At 32.1% G+C, this 15,409-nt stretch overlaps 1 long non-coding RNA gene across 1 annotated transcript; it reads right to left on the bottom strand.

The window, feature by feature from the left end:
- Window positions 1-838: 838 nt before the first annotated feature.
- On the bottom strand, window positions 839-14,677 carry LOC123543698 (uncharacterized). The gene is made up of 3 exons (XR_008367146.1): window positions 12,635-14,677; window positions 11,306-12,287; window positions 839-1,050 (listed from the first exon to the last, which is right to left on the bottom strand). It is a non-coding gene; the product is annotated as an uncharacterized LOC123543698 (long non-coding RNA).
- Window positions 14,678-15,409: the final 732 nt, after the last annotated feature.

Raw genomic sequence — 15,409 nt, 5'->3', positions numbered from 1 at the left:
TTTTAGAATCAGTTTGAAACATGTGGTTCAATAACTCGATGAGCGATACGGGTATCATGAGTTTTTTTCTTTGTTGCTTCATAATTGATTAACAAACAAAAGGAAGTCCTTATTTAATTTGTATGCAATAAATCTGGAAAACGGGACTAAATTAGAAAGGCAGCGCTTTTGAAATGCCATACCCTACCGCATCTTAACACAGTACTTTGGCAGATGTCCTTCAAAGCTTTGGGTTTATTGGTAAAAGTCGGTTTCAGCCACGATAGTAAGAAGTATACTAATGGTCTAAAATAAGGATAACTGGTGATTTATTATTGATGCAATATGCTATCACAGAATGATGTCAGAGTAAAATAACAAAGTATGTAAAATCTCTTCATATATACATTGTACATGGGAGATAACTTGTTGCCTGTAGAAAACATTTTTACATTCCAAATGTTTGGCCATTAGGCATTCCATTGGCCATCAAGATACAGACATCGCTAAGATAGTTTCAAATGAAAGAAAACGAATGACGGTATTATAAAAATAATTTCAGGCCCTAACAGTTTAAACAAAGTAAATGATATTATAAATAATCAAGTGGTGTCAGCAACAATTTTCACATTAGACTTTTAATAAGTTTTTTACTATTTTACTTCCGAAAATTCTTCTGCATCTTTATATCAGAAATAAGATATTAAAATATTTTACAACATGCGATGTCTCAAGAGCCAATACGTTATTTAGAAATCCCTTGTCCGTTCAAAGGGGAAAAAAATCATCTCGTTGACTTTAATGATCGAGAACAAAACCACTAAATTTAGATTTCTCTTTCGAAGAATTCGTGTCATTAACTGGAAGTAACGGCGTTTAAACACAATGCATCTCAAGTGCTGGTGTCCTGTCCCTATTTCAAAAGTCCGTATGGACTAATTGTCTTTAACTATGACAAATAGTAAAACAAGGAAGACAAGTGTGGTATTCTAAGAAGACGGCTTTTAAACACAATGCATCTCAAGTGCTGGTGTCCTATCCCTATGTCAAATGTCCGTATAGACTAATTGTCTGAAAGAATGACAAATAGTACAAGGAATACAAATGCATGTGGTATTCTAAAAAGAAGAAATTTGAACAATTAAATATACTTAAAAATAAATTGAAATACTTGCACTTTGGGATGGGAATAAACATTTTCGTTTTATCTTTTACACACCATTAATTACTGAAATCCTAAATAATAGATTAAAGAATTAATACAATCCTGGTGGGATTCAATGTATGTCACTAACAACAAGGCCAGGTATCCAGTTAGAAAAGCCTTTCAGCATAAAACAAATTTTTCGAAAAGCATGTATATATGAAACTTAATCTGATCTTAATTGATGATCATCAAATGAGTGAAACTGCTATATAAAAAGATAACTATATGGATTTTACCTAATTTTCATGAGTCAGTTCCTGAGTACAATAAAATTACAGAGTGACTTCTCTTGCGCACTTGAATAAAATGAAGACAATGCAGTATGTATTTACTCACTCTCATGTCGTGAGTAAATCAATTATTCACTAATTTCATGTTCCTAACTACAAAAACAACAAACAAAAATATAGGATACAGGTCTTAGTATTTGACAGCATTCCAATGTACAAAAAATACGAATATATTTGTCTTGCAAATGTCAGACGGTACGATGTTGTGCGATGTGTTGATGATCGACCAGTAGAAGTGGGGTAAATGTGGTTATCTTTATCTTTGTACACCACTCAGCCTGAAAACATACTATCAAAATTTAAGGCAAACATCACAATCAGATGTACATGAAAATCTAAACTGTAAAAATGTGCTTTCTACTAGGTCCCGAATGAACCAAATGTAATAACTTGAACTCATCTTATCTAGAATAGTTAAACCGCATATAAGATGGCAATTCTGGTCTCTCTCAGCTTCGTTGAATAACCACAAAATAAGAAAAATGTGCAGTGTGTAAAACATAACATTCTTTCAAGGTAAAATAAAAAATACAATGAAAACTAGCTCAAAGAGGATAACGGCAATTTCCATTTGATAACAAAAAGAATAACATTGCATGGGAAAAAACAGCATAAAATATATATAGATATAGAATTAAATGCGTACTTGTGAATGTTACTTTTCTAAATGTAGATACCGAGTCTGGCATGAAGAATTCAAATGTTCTTATATAATGTTAAATGTATATCTGCCTTCAAAGTTCTAGTAATACATGAATACTCAACAGTAATAATTAACAAGGAACTGTTCATGTCTAAAGACCCTTGAAACATAAGGTACGTAACTGTGAACCTTATTTTCTATCAGAACATAAAGGAGACGTAATGTCTGGCCTAAGGAATCTCTCTAGAACTAAATGATTACTCTTGTTTAAATCACAGTCAAAAAGTCAAATCTGTCTTTGATATTCGAATAAAGCTACAAGCCATCAGCAATAACTATTAAGAAACTTGAAATGTTTGTTAGGGTGGGTGGGAGGGAATAAACAAATAATCAAAATACTTGTTATGCTGTCAAATATTCAACCTCGAGTGGAGAATATCAATTAACAATCACTTATATAGTGCACTGAAAACATGAGAAAATCGTGAATTGCAAGCAGAAAACGCGGTAAAATAACTACCGGGAACTGGAGACAAAATAGTTAGCAGACGATGAAAAACGTGAATAATTTTATTTACTCACTCTCATGTCGTGAGTAATCAATTATTCACTAATTTCATGTTCCTAACTACAAAAACAACAAACAAAAATATAGGATACAGGTCTTAGTATTTGACAGCATTCCAATCGAGCTAAACAAAGAAGGTAATTGTAGTGTAATAAATTCAAAAGATTCTTTTAGAAATATCCAAAGTTTTCAGAACGCTAGCCAAAATAAACGCAGCACGGCCTAATATTCATGTATCACAGACAAAGCATTCAAAAGACAGTCAAAGCAATAATGCACGACTAAAATTTACAGCCCATGCTTCTCAGCACAGCCAAAGCAAAATAGCACTTTTTTACAGCAAACGCTTTCACAACACGACCAAACGGTCACTTTTTCGATACAGCGTACGCTTCAACAGCACTACCAAAGTAAAACAGTCATTTTTTTCCAAACACCCACCGCTTTCACAGAACAGCTGAAGTAAAATAGACACATAGCTTGATACTCAAAAAGTATACTTATCTTTCATTGCAGTTCTACACAAGTTTTATATGAATTACATATCCATCTTACTATCTACATTAAGCTACAACTTGCACACCATCTGAAAATATTAATTCACATATTAAATATTTCATTTGGAAAGAACTCGGCAAAAATAAATTACAGACAACATTTCAAAGTTTAGCAGAAATGAAACGGCTAATGTTTTCGCATCACGGACTCGAAATATAAATAAACAACATCATGTATTGTTATCAAAGTTTCGCTAAAGCGATATACGTTAAACTATTCGCAACATCTAAAAGTAACACTTACTGCAGAGTTTAATATAAACACTTGTTTGGCTAGTCAGCTCTTTTGCGTTATAACCAGTCAAAACAGTAAAACCTTTTACAGTACAGTTAAAGCAAAACGGACATAACTTCCTTAGCAAATTGAGCTTGAACAGGTAACACTTAGCCGTACAAGCACAATGTAAAAAATCAGGCCTTTCGCGTATCCTTTTAAATTAAGTTTGAAGCGACTCCCTATATTACAAATGTATACTTATCTATTCATTGTTGTTCTTAGCTCAACAGAAATAAATATCCACCAAACAAGGTAACACTGATCACTACATCTGAAAAGAACATAATAAGATTAACGATTGATCTAGATAAAATAAATAAATATATATATATATATATATATATATATATATATATATATATATATATATATATATATATATATATATATATCACAGCACAATTAACGTTATTGAATATGTCAAAAATGAAAAGACAAAATCACTGTCGTTTTTTAAACAACTTCATTTATCAAAATATAATAATCATTCATTAATGCTGTACCCAATGCTGTAGCTAATGACTTCACAACACAGAAATTAAACGGTCAACAAAATGATACACGACAAAAATAAAACAGCCAACACTTCCATAGCACAGCCGACGTAAATTACAATACCTAACGTTTTCACAACACTAATAATAAGAAAGTCAACGCAATTATGCATGACTAGAACAAAGCATCCCACACTTTCAAAATACGGCAAAAGTAAAAGTGTCATAGCTAATGTTTTCACAACACTGACTATAAGGCAGTCAACGCAATAATGTACGGTTAAAATAAACAGCCAACGCTATCTCAGCACGGCCACAGTAAAATGTTCCTTTTTTCACCAAGAAACGCAAATGCTTTCCCAGCACGACCAAAGTAAAACGGTCACTATTTCCGCATTATAGCCAAATACTTATCTTCCGTCGCAATTTTCACATATTTTTAATTAAAAAATCTAAACAGTATATCAATCAAACAATCTCTTCGTTAAGCTAATTACTACAGTTTGAAACCGTCTGAAATTTATGTCAGCCAAACAATGTTACGGTTATCACATCTAAAATAATTAATGGATTAATGATTATATTTTGGTGTAAAAGCCAAGGTAAAACGGACAGTAGCCTCATATTCGAAAAATTACAAGAACAAACACTATCACAGCACGGTCGTAAAACAACTGAATATATCAACACATAATAATCCGTCATTGAAAAGAACATTATATATTAGATATTTCATATTTTCACAGCAGTTTTTCGTACATTGTAGTTTTTTGTTAGCCTTACAACTTCTAAAATAAATATCATCTACCAATCAACGTTTTCCTAATCACGACATCTGAAAACAACAATCAACAGATTGAAGATTGATCTGCATGTAAAACTCTCATAGTATAACAAAAATAAAACGGTCAGTGGTCTCAAAGTACGGCAAAAATGTAAAAGCAAATGCATCATAGCACGGTCTTTCTTTAAAACAGCTCAATATACCAAAACAATATTTTTCACAGATGTACTTCTTTTTGTAGTTGAATTTATCAAACAACTGCAATAAGACAGTCAACACAATAATGCATGACTTAATGGCAGAAAACGTACTAATGCACGAAAGGCTAAAAGCAACATAGCTAACTCAGTAATAAATTGTCTCAAAAAAAAACATAAAAGTACTCTGAAATGACTAGTGGTACAAACTTATAGGCGTAAGAGTTTTGCAAGATACTTTTATAAATAACCAAATATATTGTCAGAAAGTATAAAACAGTTGGAACGCTTTTGAAATAATGCACACATTTTACATTATTCTTGCATTTTTCCCAATATCTAACTTTTACTTTCACCCACTTCATTTTTCAGTGTCATATGCAAAACATGGCAGAAATGAACATATTGAAAATTTTCACCTACACTATGGCCGAGTAGTCTTAAAAACCAAATTTATCTAAAACATATACTTATCTTTTCACTGTAATTTTATTCTTGAAAACATATTCACCACGTGGTCTACAATTAACCAAATCAAAGCTTCTGTGCTAAACACAACATCACACGATTCAAAATCAACATAACTGACGTTTTGGTGACTTCATCTTACAACTAAAATATAAGAACAAATATTAAATTTCTATCACAGTTCTAATCAATTCTGAATACTGAATTGTACATCAATAAACGATCTCTATGTTAAGCTGATCATCTCTAATAATTTTTCTCAAAATTCCATAACAAGAGGGTACTCTGAAGTGACTAGTGGCATAAGATTTTTTGAAAGATACTCTTAAAGACCCACCACGACCTAGTGACCTAACTTTTCACCAACAAAATCTTCATGAAAATAATTCTTAAAATACAGCTATACCACAAGATTTTAGGTTGACAATTTAGGCCTTTCCTGAATAAATGTGTTTTGACAACTTCATCTGCAAACTTATTCAGGAAATCTCTTTTCAGCATAGTTTCAAAAATATATATGAATAACTATCTTAAACTGTTGAAACAAAATGTGATCAAAATTTAACTAAATACACTGATTTATGTACATATTGCTACAGTAATTCAATAAAATCTTAAAACATTACGCACATTGTCTTGGCCATATATATGTCCCTGTCATTTTCTTCATGCAAAACATGTATAATTACCATCATGGAAATACAAAAGAATACAGTTATTTTGTGGTGCCTCTTTAAAAATAACCAAATATAGTGTGCAGAAGGAACAAACAGTTTCAACGATTTTGAAGTAATGCAGTCAATTTACATTATTCTTGCATTTTATTCCAATATCTAACTTTATTTTCACCCACTTCATCGTTTTTTCAGTGTCATATATACATTCTATGCCAAACATGGCGGAAATTAACATTGAAATTTTTTCACCTAAACTATGGGCAAGTAGCTTTAAAAACCAAATTTATCTAAACATATACTTATCTAATTTATGAAAACATATCCGCCACGTGGTCTACATTTAAGCAAGTCAAAGCTTCTGTGCTAATCACAACATCCCACGATTCAAAATCAATCAGCAACTTTCTATTGTTGTTTTCTCTGATTATGCTAAAAGCCAACAGCATCATCTGAAGAAAGAATAATTAACATATCTAATATTAAATCGAATTGTAAACGCTTTAAATACGACGAATCATTTACGCCGGATAAATTAAAGTACGAGTACGTATGCTTCGCTTCACTTCTACTTACTGATACAATATGCACACCTTATATGTACTAGTTCATAAATCTCGTCCCAGAAGTATATACATGTAATATTTACTTTCCTTCAATAGCAGGTTTTTTCATCGTGAATTTATATTAAATAACATTAACAATAAAATAACACATTAAGCAAGAAAACATCTGCAAACAAATAAACGCATCTATATGTGTTATACAAACCTTGTGCACATGTACCATAAAACTAACTGAAAATATACAAAAACAAATAACAAATTTTAATATGCACGTTTTCTTTATTTGAACATTCTGACCAGACGGAGTAATTTGTTGCACAATTTGCACGAAAACTTCGTGACCCGAAAACCTTCTCTGCGGTTATTTAAACGAATAACAAAGGATTATGAAGTTCGTCACGTACAAATTTTGCTATATAGGTAACATATCCGCCACTTAAAATATTCAAAAATGTTTACAGATAAACTGTTTCAAATTTTCTACAGCCAACATTACCACTAATTCAAGTACACAGTAGGCCGAAATTAAACAAGATATTTTGTAAATCCGTATTAGCATATATTCCTTAGCGTTGATGAACCTTACCATGTCAATAATCTTTGTAAAAGATTTTTAGCCAAAATCAAAACTTTAGCAATATGAAATGTCTCATTTTGTGGAAACGTATGTTGATAAGTTCTAGGACATTCCCGTTACACGTGTCAAACTTTCAAACTATAAATATTCATTTTGACAAAACACTACGGAACATAGAAAAAAGTAATAAATCTTTACCTTACCGAAATTGCTATCTTTTTCGCTGAGTATTACGTTGAGTGTTCATTTCCAGATGCAAATGATGTCCAAAAACTGAATATTCGTCTCAGAAGGGTTTGTCAAGTTTTCTTACGAGAATAAACAAATAATCAAAATACTTGTTATGCTGTCAAATATTCAACCTCGAGTGGAGAATATCAATTAACAATCACTTATATAGTGCACTGAAAACATGAGAAAATCGTGAATTGCAAGCAGAAAACGCGGTAAAATAACTACCGGGAACTGGAGACAAAATAGTTAGCAGACGATGAAAAACGTGAATAATTTTATTTACAGCAAGTCATCTAGTTTCAACCACTTATTTTAAACGTGAATTGCAACAGGAAGTAAATGGTAACGTATATAATTTTGCTCTTTTACACCACAAGCTGGGTCAAGTGTTTAAGTGTTGTGTTTCAATCTCCTATTGTTTATGCATATTCATAGTAAATTATTGAGTTACAATGTATAATAGACAGAAAACAAAATATATTTCGTACTTTGTTACTAATATTGTAAACCTTTCCTGTCTTATTTTTCATTTTATAAAACTACACAGCGCAAAGGGTTTGGATTGTTTAATTATGTCTCTTTTGAAAAGTTAAAATTGTTATGTAAGATCTTGTTGTACCCTTGGATTTGTGTTTTGAGCGAATTTGGGCTAAAGTCACATGAACTCCTTTCATATTTTTTGTCAGGTCCTGTTCTAACCGCTCATACAAACTATTTTCCGACACTATCTGTGTGTTCAATTTTGCAAACAGTGGCATTAAACTACTCAAGGGTTGGAAGGTAGGGAATGTCAGGTGGAAGATTATTCCACAGGACTATAGTCATGGGAAAAAGGAATATTCGAGGTTGCCAGTGGTGACAGAGATTACCCTGTAAGACAGCTAATGATAATGGCGTTATTGCCTTGTTAAGGGGATGAGATAATCTTCCATGGCGAATGCAACCAGTTGATTTGAGATTTTATACATTAGAGAGGGTCGGGTGTAAAGGCGCCGGAGATGTAGCCTGTGCAATTTTAGACTGTATAGCATGTCAGTGACAGTGGAGTTGCGGCCAAAGTCAGACATAGCCCAACGTGCTGCCCGTCTTCGGACCGCTTCTGTTTTGGTCTATTTTGGTTTGTGTGTATAGAGACAAGGCTTCGGAACTATATTCCAGCTGTGGTCTGACGAGGGTCTGATATGCCATGGAGTTTTATTTGTCTTTTTGGTTGACCTATTTATATTGGCGTCCCACGACAGACCGTTTGAGATATCCACGACAAGGTATTCTGTTCAGGTGACATATTCTAGTAATGTATTATGCAGGTGGTATTATGAGTGAATAGGATATTTCCTTCTTTTGACGCAGATAACTTGACACTTAGAAGAATTGAATTCCTTGTCCAAGTCCAGCTGACACTTTTCTCATGGCTCACTTTATCAAATGCTTTGCTGAAAATCTTATAGTATCAGGTCAACCTGCTGTTTGTTTTACCTTGATTTGACAAGGTCATTTACAAGCATTTGAGGAGAAATAATGGATCCTTTTAACAAACAATGCATAAAAAGTCAGTCTGTTACCATGATAACAAGTAATTAGATTTGTAACCATGACAAGTTTTAAACTAGATATAAAACAATAAACATTTCTTGATGTGTCTTTATTTTGGAAAATTGAGAAAATACAACTTTTACCTTACTTTTCAGCTGTTGTGAGTAAAGAAGAGTTCTCCCTTTTTATTGTTTTTCTTATTAAAGTATTATAATGGGTATTAAATGTCAAAATGAATTGTACACTGTATTAGCAATAAATGATCAGGTCAAGTTCTAATTTAAGTAAATAATAACTTCAGTATGGCACTTTTTAAGCATACCCCCTCATAAACCAAATATTCACACTCTTGGACGCATGTATATATATAAATCAGTATTTTTTTTCTAAAAATACTGACTTTATCAAAATATTTGGCAACTAAATCAAGAAAATAGACATATTTTATAATCTAATGATGCATTAAAAAACAGAATTGGATCGGGGGCCCAAAACACTCCTTATCATATATGGTCCTTTAGTGATTTTTAAAAACTTTAAAGTATCCCTGACCTGAGTCTGGATCAGGTCTCGGATGATAATGGGCGGAAGGGGTTTGGTTCTCTCACTGCTTCCAGCCCAAATCAACCTCGATCTGATAACATTGATATTAAAAGACAGTAGCCTGTTATTCTCTATAAAACAATAATCAGCAACAAAATATAGAAAAGAAACGAGATATCAATACAATATGATATTATTAATGGGGTACACCGGTATTATGTACATTTTGTTCTGTTCTGTATACCATACATTAATGTTTGTATTGTGTGAGAAACACATGAGATAGCTTACATATAGAAATTGTATTAAAATAACTACTGCATAGAATGAGCTCTTTGAATTGAGTAACTACTGTCTAGAAAGATATCACAGAATGGAATAACTTCCGCATAGAAAGATTTAGATCACACTGAATTGAATTACTACAGCATAAAAAGATCTCACTGAACTGATTAACTACTGCCTAGAAAGATATTACTTAATGGATTAAAACATCATATAAAGATTTAGATCACACTGAATTTGATATACTACTGCATAGAACGAGCTCACAGAATTGAATAACTATACTGCCTAGAAAGATGTCACTGAATGGAATAAAAACCGCATAGAAAGATTAAGATCACACTGAATTTAATGTACCACTGCGTAGAAGGATCTCACTGAATTAGATAACGATTGTCTAGAAAGATATCACCGAATTGACTAACTACCGCATAGAAAGATCTAGATATCACTGAATTGAATTACTACAGCATAGAAAGAACTTACTGCATAGAAATAGCTCATCGACTGGAATAATTACTGCCTAGAAAGATCTCACTGAACTGAATATCTACTGCACAATAAGAGCTCACTAAATTGAAAAAAATAATTACTCATCTCACTGAAGTGAATGATTACAGTCTAGAACGATCTAACCGAATTAACTAACCAATGCATAAAAAAGCTCACTGAATTGAATATCTACTGCATGAAAATATTACTGAATTGGAAAAGTACTCAGTAGAAAGAGCTCACTGCTTTGTATTACTACTGCATAGAAGGAGCTCTCTCAATTAAATAACTACTGCCTAGAGAGAGCTCATTTAATTGCATAACTACTGCAAACAATGAACTCATTGAGTGGCTTCTTAATGTTGATAATCTGTTATTTGCAATTATAAAAACATTATACTGTTGTTTTCATGTGTAAGATACTCAAATAGATCAGGAAGTTTGTACATTTCCTTTTCCATGTTATCATTTGTGTTTAAATATGTATGATATTATGAAGTTATTAAAGGTCTGAGATAAATAGTCTCAAATCCTTTCCTTTCGCCAGTGTGACGCCAAATAACAAAAACAGCATTGTCTTCTTTTGCATAATATTTGCATTAGTGTTTTGTCTGAAATGTTTTTTATTTGAAAATTAATGTTTCCCTTATAAACACGCTTTTCTATTAAAGTTACCTCGGGTTACCCGAATTCATTTTTGTCTGTAGTTCACTTAATATAATATTGTACAATCTAGTCAGTCAATTTTATACAATGTTCGTTGCCAAAATAGTAACCGTCTTTTCATCGTTCAGGTCAGTAAGGCAGAAATATATAAAACGATATATCATGGTCTAGGAGCTAGTCTATCACGGAGAGCATAGACTGGATCCATTCACTAGATTTAGATATAAAAGACAGTTGTCCTAGCTACTCTACTCTGATAATCGAAACTTACCTTTTCCGAAATAATTGCCTTGCGTGTTTGAATGTTGATAATTCTTTATTGATTCTCCCCTGTATCAATAAATTTGTTTGTTTTTTTTAAACTGAGTTCCGAGGAGCAATTATTAATTCTGAAGAATGACAAATTGACGCTATTAGAATCCTAAGACGTTTATATAATTGAATTGCAAAATAGAATCCACAATATCTTATCATGCACAGTAAGCACAGATGTGTTCATTCTGTTAATAGTTTAAAACGTATATACTATATGTGTTACACTAACAGGACCACTTGAAAACTCGTGTCATATACTGCCCAGATAGCAGACATGCGTTGGCCCAACGTTGGGCCAACGGCAGACTCTTCGTTGGCCCAACGAAGATTTCAAACGTTGGCCCACTGCCATTTTGCTAACTGGCGCAACGTTGGCCCAACGGTTGGTACATCGTTGGTCCAACGACTGGAATCCTACACTTATCGTTGGCCCTCCATTGGGCCAACAACTTGTATCCTGCACTTATCGTTGGCCCTCCATTGGGCCAACAGCATTTTTTCGTCTATCATGGTTGGTCCAGCGTTGGGTCAACGCTATCCCAACGATTACGAAACTGAAAAAGACCAAAACTAGCATTATTTATTACGTATTTTATTTTCAAATAGTTGTGATTTTGTTAAAGTTTAACAAAAAGAAATCTAACATTTATTTAAAGTTTGTTTGCAATTTTCCTGAAGAAATATATGAGAATATTTCATCACTACAACATGTCAAATATTGATCCCAGCCTTTTATAAATCTAAATATTTTTTCTTTTTTTCAGTCACTGATTAAATCCTACTAAAGTAATTTAATGTCTGTATATTAATTCATTATATATCCAAGTTCTGTTTGATTGTTTTTTTCTCACTGACGTTGCTGCTTTCTTTTTTTCTTCTTGTTTTTTCTTGTGCACCACAGTGCTAGGCACTCCATTATTACTCTCTTGAACAGCACCCTGTAAAAAAAAAATTATAATGTTGATTAAACCATCTACGTCAAATTGATAACAATATAACTAAAGAAATGCACATAAACCTCTGGACATAAACTTGCGTAAAATGTATGAAATTTATTTTTGTCTGTATTTAACCGAGAAAAATATGTTAGAATTAACGAGAATATGAGTTATTTTATTTAAAGAATTTAATACTCAACACAAGTGCCATCCGCTAGCTTTAGATAAAAGTATTTAACATATGTTCAAGTCACATGGATATTACTTGCATATAGGATAAAATTAAGAAATTCTCTGTTTACAAGATTCCACAACTTTATCAATAATATTCAAAAATTTCTACTTACAGTTTATAGCTGGTAGACCGGGTTTTTGTTAACTCTAGATCTATCACATGTATAATAGTTTCCTTTACTTCACATATATGCAGCTAGAAATCTGGCCTAGAGAGTAAAATTAACCACATTTTCTGGGATTTCTTACATAACCCGGGTTAACGAGAGTTCATGTTCTGGAATACTCAACAGATTTTGTAAACATTTTATGACTGTATAAAATTAGATATTTGTTATAGAGTTAGTAGTGAGTTTGTTTTTTTTTGTTTTCAATTTTTTTCACAATTTTTTTTCAAGGTAGTAGATTTGAAATAGTTCAAAATGTCATTACGGCTGTAGATAAGTTTAAGGTTTAATTAGCCCAAATTTAACTGATTACGAATTGGTGCAGAAAAGTATTTAATTATTAATTAAATATTGCATGTTACACACACACATAACGTGTATACCTGTAGGGGCTTGTGATAAAAACAGTCTCCTGTAAAATATATAATTATCTGAAAATCAATATTGGCCCAATGTAAATATATCTGTGACTGAAATTCAAAGTTGGTTCAACGTTGGCCCAACAGCTGTATTTAAATACTTATTAATCATTGTTGGGCCAACAGTGGCCCAACCACGATTATCCTTTGACGGGTTTCCGTCGTTGGCCCAATGACTTCATGTTTACAGTGTGGCAACTAGGTCAACATTTTAGGACGATTTCGGCCATATTATCATTAACCAGCTGGAACACGTATTGTAAAAATGTATGTTGTTTTGATGTTTTTCAGTTAGTATATTTTAATACCTTTTTCACTTAAAAAATGTGTTTTCTTACATACATAGACGCATAGAAAGTGAAGTCAATTTAGATATCAATTAACAATTTGCGAAATATTAGTTGATATATTCTATAATATAGTTTTCTCAATGTTTTTTTTTTTTCTTATGCTATCTAAACTTCATTCTTTTACATGAAGAACTAAATAATCAAAGCTATCAGCACACAGAAAACAGGTTTAAAATATCAGAATGTAAATAGCTTTAATATTCCATTTCAAGGACATCTTTAATTGCATGTTACGATATAGACATACAAATCATTTGTGATATCAAAAAATGAACATGAAATATCAAGTTAAGTCATGATATCATTAATGAGTGAACTATATGAAGACATCTAGATATCCCAGAAATGATATCTTTCTCTGGTGTTTAGGCATATATGTTATTTAATCTATACGGGAAATCAGATAACTACAATAAATTCAATAATATTCACATATAATTAATACAACCGATGAGAAAAGAAAAAGTATTAAGTATTAAGATTTTTAACATAATTATGTTAATCAGTTTCTACTTTCCTACTGATAGCAGAATCAAGAACAGGAATTTGATATAAGTGTTGTATTTATATGATTCTGTTTTTGAAGAATCTGAGAAGATATACAACTATTTGCAGTCTGCCAGAACACTAGCAACCATCTTAAGTGTTTTCATCAGCGTGGTTTCAACTTTCACAATCGAACTTTCAACTTTCATCCTTGTAGTTTCGAATTTCAACATCGTTGTTTCGACTTGAAAATCGAAATTAAGATGTTGAAAATCGAAACTTCGATAACGAAAGTCGAAAGCACGATGATGGAAACATGAAACCACGATAGTCAAAACGAGAAAAGTTATCGACTTTCACTATCGTAGTTTTGAGTTTTCAAAGTAGTGATTCGACTGTTATTATCATCTCATCGTAGTGTCGTGATTTCGGCTTTCGAGATATGTGGCTAAGTAATAAAAAATGATGGTCCAAACGGAACACAGTAAAACAATTTGACTGAACAACAAATGTAAAAAAGCTAGCACATAATGTTTTAAAAACAAGTTAACGCGGTAAAGGCCTAAAACTATGTTCATGTGATTATTAGCTTTTGGTTGGCCTTAAAGGTTAAGGAGTAAATAGAAAGAAATAAACAAACAACAGCTTTACCGACAGTCTACATTACATGTACTGCAGTGCTGTCCCGTACGATGGATCCTTGAAATATTCTGAAAAAGTTATTCCCCTTTAAAACTAAATGGCATGGGTTAACTAATAAAAATTAATAACTGTTGAGTATGGTGGCATATTTTTAACATGAGATGATAGGTAGCTACACTAGCCACTAGACTGATAATAAATATATTTCTACATTATTTGTATAAATAGATTTCATACGGACAAAATCCAGTACATTTAAGAGAATTACACAGGAATGGTGTTTCAATTATCATATTAAAGTATGATACTGGACATAGGATATAGACTGGCTCAGTTCACTACATTCAATCATAAAAATGTAAAAAGATATATCATAGTCTAGGAACTAGTCTAATAAGTAGCCAGCGCAATACTTTTAAGAAGTTATCTTGATAAAGCGAAGTTATCTTAAAAGATTATCTCAATAGTCTATATCAATGCAATAATTTAAATTAGTATCTCGATTTTTTGTGTGTGTGTGTTAGTGCCCACAGTTGCCATTACTTAGCAAGACAGCTATGTCGATACTTTCAGCAATTATCTTGATATTTCGAGCTTTCCTGAAAACATCTCTCAATAGTCTAGTTTCCTAAAAAATGAAAAGAATATCTTAAAAAGTAATTTATTACGATAATGTTTTCAGGAAAATGCACAACATTTCTGGAACGTTTAGAATATTATCATGATAGCTACCAGGTATCTCGTGGCAGTTCCAAGAACTAACACGGCATTTTTGCGCTAAAACATTTTCAAAAATGATGCTGGAAAGGTAACATATATTAGCA

Source organism: Mercenaria mercenaria, chromosome 14 (assembly GCF_021730395.1).
Source record: "Mercenaria mercenaria strain notata chromosome 14, MADL_Memer_1, whole genome shotgun sequence".
Taxonomy (NCBI): Eukaryota; Metazoa; Mollusca; class Bivalvia; order Venerida; family Veneridae; genus Mercenaria; species Mercenaria mercenaria.
The sequence above is the reverse complement of the archived record's forward strand: the minus strand, read 5'-3'. Positions and strand labels throughout refer to the sequence as shown.